The sequence below is a fragment of the Colobus angolensis genome, unplaced genomic scaffold (genome assembly GCF_000951035.1).
Source record: "Colobus angolensis palliatus isolate OR3802 unplaced genomic scaffold, Cang.pa_1.0 Scaffold139, whole genome shotgun sequence".
Lineage (NCBI taxonomy): Eukaryota > Metazoa > Chordata > Mammalia > Primates > Cercopithecidae > Colobus > Colobus angolensis.
In genome coordinates, this window is record NW_012114477.1 from 753,366 (window position 1) to 761,506 (window position 8,141).

Genomic DNA, 8,141 nt, shown 5'->3' on the forward strand with positions numbered 1-8,141 from the left:
GAAACCATCACGCTTCTGGCTGCAATGGTAAATTATGGAGGAGAGTAAATACCTAGTGGTTCATCTCTTTTACAGTTCACACCCAGAAATTAATTTTAAAAGATCCAACCCAACCCCCTACCCAAAGAATCAGACACACTCCTGCCCTTTGAACCTTCTGAAGGCTGAGGAGGAAGACCTCCGTGGCCCCAGGTCAGGCGCTGCAGTCTCTGAAGGGGAGGGCAAGAGCCTCTGAATGACCAGATTAAGTGTGAATGAAAGAAGAACCTGTGATTAAGTTTTCTAAATCGTTGGCTCGCTTAAGAGGCAGCAATCTCCTATTTAAAAAAAAAAAAAAAAAGGCAGAAACCTAGTGTGGCTCTATAACTGCCCTCCAGAAAGAATCCTGCTCTTCAGATCTAGGAGAGTGGATTTTCACATACTCTAACAAGTTTAGCTGATTTTCCAGAAGGAGAAAAAAATAACACTGCCATACCTCTCAAGATTACTATTTAGACAGTTCAGGTTGACATGGAACATGTTTTAACTACCAATCTTTCTAGGACAAACTCAGAAATTTATCCAAGCCCTGTAATCCCAGCACTTTGGGAGGCCGAGGTGGGCAGATAATAAGGTCAGGAGAACGAGACCATCTTGGCTAACACGTGAAACCTCATCTCTACTAAAAATACAAAAAATTAGCCGGGCATGGTGGCAGGCGCCTGTAGTCCCAGCTACTCGAGAGGCTGAGGCAGGAGAAAGGGGTGAACCCAGGAGGCGGAGCTTGCAGTGAGAGAGATCGCGCCACTGCACTCCAGCTTGGACGACAGAGCGAGACTCCGTCTCAAAAAAAAAAAAAAAAAAAAGAAATTTATCCAAGCCATTACACAGCAGAGAAACTAGTCTTTCCCTTAATTCATTTAGCCTTGTCTTCAACCAAAACTTCTTTACAGTATTATTCCAACTTCACTGGCCCAAAATCTCTGCCAGAATGCTGTCTCCCCTAAGCACGAGCAGGAAAGGAAAAGAACGGGCAGCATTTTATCTAACCTGTGGCAGTCTGGTAAGAATTGCCCTGGCTATACAAGACATAGGCCTGCTGAGGTTTTGTTCTGCTTTTCTACTTTGGGGGAAAAATATCAACATAAATCTTTCCTCCCAGTGAAAGACCTGAGGATTAAGTTAATTCATAATGAGGACTACTCATATATCAAGACATAATTCATTAAAAATCTTTTTGAATAAAATGTTCAATGGCCCTTCTATGTTAAACTCAAGTTTGGGTGTCAAAGGCTAATGCCTAAAAAACCAGTGGGGAAGGCCGGGCGCAGTGGTTCACGCCTGTAATCCCAGCACTTTGGGAGGCCAAGGCAGGCAGATCACGAGGTCAGGAGATCGAGACCATCCTGGGATAACATGGTGAAACCCCGTCTCTACTAAAAATACAAAAAATTAGCCGGGCATGGTGGTGGGCGCCTATAGTCCCAGCTACTCTGGAGGCTGAGGCAGGAGAATGGCCTGAACCCGGGAGGCGGAGCTTGCAGTGAGCCGAGATCGCGCGACTGCACTGCAGCCTGGGCGACACATTGAGGCTCATCTCAAAACAACAACAACAACAACAACAAAAAACCAGTGGGGGAAGGATGGTTGGAAGAGACAGAAAAAACTCTTCAAAAACCATAACATGTAAGCTCCATCTGACTTGGGGTGTAGGATGTGGGCCCTTTCTACAGCATCTGGTTCTAAACTAATATTTAATGTGCTTCCATTAAACTGCAGGGGACACAAGAATGAAAGGCACAGATTCTGCCGTCCAAGAAACTGTAGTTGCAGAGGAGAGATGGCACAAACAGGATAACATGTAAATGGGAGTGAGGCCCATTCAGAGAATGCTCCGAGGATGCAAAGACTGGGGGCACAGGGGGTTCAGGGAGGGCTTCAGGATTTGGTCTTAGAGACAAAAGACCGGGGGATTTGGTTCTTTCCTTGTTTCTGTCTGGAACTTTCCAAGGACTTTTAAAGGCAGGTTTCAACTCAGCAACTGATGTGGCAGAGATTATACATTTATGCTAAATATACTAAACACATTATATATACATATTTACTAGGCAGAACAATAGCTAGTTCTTATAAGTATTTATTTAATCGTAACCCTAACAACCATATGAAGTATATTTTGCGAGTTTTTGTGTGTGTGTGTGTGTTTTTTTTTTTTTTTTTTTGGAGACAGAGCCTCACTCTACTGCCCAGGCTGGAGTGCAGTGGCACAATCTTGGCTCACTGCTACCTCCGCCTCCCAGGTTTAAGCGATTCTCCTGCCTCAGCCCGGGATTACAGGCACATACCACCATGCCCAGCTAATTTTGTATTTTTAGCGAAGACAGAGTTTTGCCATGTTGGCCAGGCTGGTCTCAAACTCCTGGCCCCAAGCAATCTGCTAGACTTGGCCTCCCAAAGCGCTGGGATTACAGGCATGAGCCACTGTGCCTGGCCTATTTTAAGATATTCATAACAAAAACTCAGAGAGGTTAATTGTCTTCTCTAGAGTCTCACAGCTAAACAGTAATATTCTGAATTAGAACTCGGGTCTGATTGCCAAATCTGATGCTACACTTCCATCTGTTCTGCCATGGTTCCAAGCACATGCTCTACTTCCAGTGGATTTTTTAAGGTATCCAAAACCCACCTTACAACTTACAAACTCTAATGTAATACTTATCACATAATCATTTGTTTTACATATACATCTCCCCTCAGCTATGAGACTGTGAGATCCCTAAGCATATCCTTCACCTTCCTATTTTGGCACTAGGTGTGGCACACAGGAAGACCATAAACTAAGCAATGTGCACCCTAAGCTGAACAGCTCATGGCACCCAAAATACCAGAGACAGCCTGCTTCAGCTAGAAAGTAGTCAAAAGTTTTGCTCACTTAACCTCCCTGACCCTCAGTTTCCTCATCTGTTAACAGGGATAATGATACCTATGTCATAAGACTGTTTTGATAACTGGGTTAGATAATATATGCTAAGTGCTTGGCAGTGCCTAGAACACAGTAAGTACTCCACAAAGGAGGACAAATAATCTCTAACCTCCAATTTAAGATAAAAGGGAGGTGCGCCAGACCTCACCTTTAATCTGCTAGATTAAAATAGATAAGATATATTTTAAAAGGGTGTAAAACAATGTGTTGTCCATTAAAAATAATGGTGCAGATCTAGATATACTGAAAAAAAAGCTTTTAAGACATATTTAAATGAAAAAGCATGTCCCAAAATAAGATGGATGGGTGTGTGTGCATAATTACATGTGTATATAAATATACAAAAAATACTCTGAAATATATAGGAAGTGGGATGGTAGGAGTGAAGAGGCTCTCTGTCATTATGTATTTCTGATATTTGAATCCTATGAAAATATATTCATGTATTTTCAATAAAAGCAGTAACAATGTGGAGTTTAGTTAACAGTAATGTATCAGTGTTGGTTCCTTTGTTCTGACAAATGTTCCATAATGGTGTAAGATATTAACAATAAGAGAAACTGCGGACTGGGTATACAGGAGCCCTCTGTACTATCTTTGCAACTTTTCCACAAATCTAAAACTATTCCAAAAGCAAGAAGGTAGTTTTTTTTAAAAAGCAACACTATGTACAGCACAAAACTATCATTGTTTTTAAAAATATGTCCATATATGTATGAATATATTCGTTATACCCTAAAATGTTAACAGTGGTTCTCTCCTGAGTGGTAAGACTGAAGATGACGTTAATTTCTTTGTACCTTCTAGATTAGTGGTTCTCAAAGAGTGGTTGCCCGGTCAGCCACAGTAGCAGCAGCATCTGGGAACTTGTTAGAAATGCAAATGCTCAGGGCCCACCCCAAAGCTACTGATCAGACACTCTAGAGGTGGGGCCAGATGATTCTGATAGACGCAAGTTTGAGAACACTGTTCTAGATCACAGAAACTGGTTTTGTAACAAGTGCCACTTTTATAGTCACGATAATAGAACAATGAAACTTGAAAAAGGGGTCAGTATGTTGATGGATGAACAGCATTTTAAGAGCTGATACACGCCCAAACAGCACGCATACCAGGAGGCAGGCGCAGTCTAATTCAAGCTCACACTGACCTGTTCCGTCCAGTCCCCAGCCCCAGCCACCACTAAAGCCAGCTTCCATGGACCCTCTGGGATCCCTACAGTGATAAATCTCAGACAAACAAGTCTGGCATGAGTTTTTTCCTTTCCTTTTGTTAAATATATATATATATTTTTTAAGAGAGACGTAGGTTGGCAGCAGATTACCGTCTTCATCTTCAAATGTATGGCCTCCAGTCTCAATTTTATAATAACAGCACCAGCCAGGGCATGACAACTAAGAGTTTAAAAGATAGAGACTCGTCTGCACAATTTAAGAAGAATCCTAAACCTGCATGCAGTAGCAGCTCAAATGAATGAGGTGTCATGTTAAGTTACAAGTCCTGGCTTTGGGATGGCTGCTCAATGCCCTTCTTTGATCCTGTTCCATGGTCCAGGTAGATTTATAATCCCCAGCTGGCTTCTTTCCCTCCTACTACATTCTGAGACTCCTTGGACAGTGTAGGACTTCAGCTATTGGAGAAGACACCTAGAATTTTTATTTCAGCTTTACTCTCAGAGGCAGTTGAGGGACTGTTTTTGTCTATTAGCAAAACTATGAAAGCCATGGTAAAGAAAAGCACAGAAATCCAACCTGAAAAAAAGAATCACTACTTTTTGGAGCCACTTAATTTATTTCTACTCTGTGGATGAAAAAACCAAGGTGGGCAGGAGTAAAGTAAATATAAACTGATCAGAAGGAACCCACCCACCACCAAGTAGCTACTCAGGGCACTTCCTGGGCCCAGGAAGCAGGGGCCACAATCCCAGGTGCTCCCGGGAGCCTGCTGTTCTGCCAGGGCATCTGGCGAGTGGACCTCAGGATCCCAGGAGAGGTGCCGGGGCCCTAGGAGCTGAAAGGAGTCAGGGTTGACTGCTGATATACTCCTGGGCAGGGGACACACCTTGTCAAGGCAGGAGACCACACAGGGTGGCATGCTGGGTGGGCATGATGGCCACAACACCTAGGCTGAATAGGTAGAAGTGAGAGATGGACCAAGCTGGACAAGTGGCCAGGGCTCTGGCTCTGGGGCGTGGCTGAGTCAGGTCAGGACTCTCAGCCAGAGAGGGTAAGGAGAAAAAAACTGGAGTGCAGAGAGGAGACAATTTTCCCTGATCAGGGACCTACGGCCAAAAGACCTTTGCAAGACGTTAGGAGCACCAGTAAATGGAGATTCACAATAAAAGCCCCAAGGTGAAAGAAAACTATGGCGGTTGGGAGGGAGTGACCAACTGACTCAGAGAAACCTGTGCCAAGGAAAACATGGAGCACTTAGCTTCCTAAATTACCCTATGTTCACTCTGCACCGCTGAACTCCCCTCACATCACGGAGGGCACCAGAAGAGCCAGAGGGGTTCAATATGCCCTGGTGGTGATGGATGGGAAGTACAGGCAGCACCTTGAAGCAAATGTATCATCTACCCTCCTCTCCCCACTGTCTAGGGTAGTGGGGTGGTTGGGAATTTGGGTGGGGGAGCCATTTTGAAGACCCTAAGAGAATACCTTGCTGCTGGTGAAAGTGATCCTACATCAGATTTAAGAAAATGGATTCTATCATAAACCACAGTGAGAGATTGTAGAGAATCATTTTCTGCAGCCAATAAAGGGTGGAACTGAACAAATCTAAGAGGGGATGGGAGGAGGTAGCAGGCTGATCCGAGGTGGCTGGCCAGATCTGTGTCAGGGATTTTGGTGTGGGCACCCAACCCACACATTACTTCAACAGAGACAGGCCAGCCTCCAAGTGCACAAAGACAGCAGTCTTGACCCCAAGGAGTGGAGCCTAGTGAGGATATTTCAGGCAAAGAACCTGGAATGAGAGAAATGAACTGAAGACATGGGCAGAGCACCCAGAAAGCAAAGCCACAGAACAACAGGGCTAAGGGCAGAGAGGAATGACTGGAAATCTGACAACAATAGTCTTCACTACATGGGTGCCAGGGTGGGCTGCCCCCATAAGGCCAGAGTGAATCATGTGACTGGGGCACTCACAGTGGGACCTCTAGGGGCAAAGGGCAGGTACACAGGCAACCTTAAAAACCTTCCACTAGGCCGGGCGCGGTGGCTCATACCTGTAATCCCAGCACTTTGGGAGGTTGAGATGGGCGGATCACAAGGTCAGGAGATCAAGACCATCCCGGCTAACACAGTGAAACCCTGTCTCTACTAAAAATACAAAAAAATTAGCCAGGCGTGGTGGCGAGCGCCTGTAGTCCCAGCTACTCGGGAGGCTGAAGCAGGAGAATGGCGTGAACCTGGGAGGCGGAGCTTGCAGTGAGCTGAGATCCAGCCACTGCACTCCAGCCTGGGCAGCAGAACGAGACTCCGTCTCAAAACAAACAAACAAACAAACTAGCCGGGCGTGGTGGCGAGCGCCTGTAGTCCCAGCTACTCGGGAGGCTGAAGCAGGAGAATGGCGTGAACCTGGGAGGCGGAGCTTGCAGTGAGCTGAGATCAAGCCACTGCACTCCAGCCTGGGCAGCAGAACGAGACTCCGTCTCAAAACAAACAAACAAACAAACAAACAAAAAACACCTTCCACTAAGGGGTCTGTGTGCTTGTGTCTCAAATGGAAAGAATCAAGTTATTCTGAAATTCCATCCTAGACGAGCCCTATTAAAAGAAAAAGAAAGGAAGAATCCAGAACCATAGCACATCCAGAAAGCGAGGCAATGCCTGAAGTTTCCAGAAGAAAAGTGAAATCCAGCAGCCTACGCTAAGTGCCTGAATTATAAGCCATGATGGGGTTGTGTTATCGTGCATCTAGCATACCCTACATTCAGAGACGTCCTGAGTCAGCAAGTCAAGTAACAGGTGTATAGGATAATCCCATTTATGCAAAACCATGTGTGAGTATAGAGTATAGAGAAATGCACAGAAAAGAAAAACTGGAAACCCAGCTGGTCCCAGTGGTATCTACAGGAAAAACAGGATGGGAGGGTTTCCCCTTTTTAATCAATACACTTTTTTTTTTTTTTTTTGAACAGAGTCTCGCTCTGTCACCCAGGCTGGAGTGCAGTGGCACCATCTCGGCTCTCCGCAGCCTCCACCTCCCAGGTTCAAGCGATTCTTGTGCTTCAGCCTCCAGAGTAGCTGGGACTACAGGCATCCGCCACCATACCCAGCTAATATTTGTATTTTTAGTAGAGATGGGGTTTCACCATGTTGGCCAGGCTGGTCTCAAACTCCAGACCCCAAGTGATCTACCTGCCTCAGCCTCCCAAAGTGCTGGGATTACAGGCATGAGCCACCGTGCCCAACCTAATCGATATACTTTTTCACTGTTTAGATTTTAACAAGTATGTCTTCTTGCATTACAAGAGTAATTATTTTCTTTCTTACTTCAACATTCGGGGAAACAGGAGTAATTCTTTAAGACTTTTTGTTGTTGTTGTTTAACAAAATTTAAGTCCAAGAGAGTTGAGTGATGGCTATCAATGAATGGCTTTTAATGCCAAGTCTCAATGCATCTCATCAGCTCTTTTTCCAAAGGGTATTTGAGAGTAAATAAGAGACAGAGAGAAACGGCCACTCCAAAGCACTCTATATAGAAACAGGCTAAAATTTTATGGGGCCCTCTAGGCTCAGAAGCTATTAGGCACGACAGCTCCAAACAGCTAGGTGGTAAAGAAAGCACTCTAGAGGAGCCACTCAAGAGTCTCCAAGATCTTCCCATTTGGAAGCTGGAAAGTACTTTTGTTCTCAGGGTTTCAGTTTCTGGGTCACCCAGCCTTTTGTTAATAACCAAATTAACACATCTGCAGTACAGCAGTACCCGCTTTGTTCCTTCCCCCAAATATGAATGACCTGGAGAGCATTAATACATCAGGTCCGTAAGCAGAAAGCACTCAGCTGTGTTTAACTGCACCCCACCATCATTCCATCTCCACAGAGCAACTCTAATGAGTATCCCAAATAAGAAAAGCAGTACCACTCACCATGATACAGTGAAATAATCACTCAGTCCTCTTCCCCAGACCCAGGTAAGGGTGAGGGTAAGGGTGAGGGAGACGGAGAGGGAG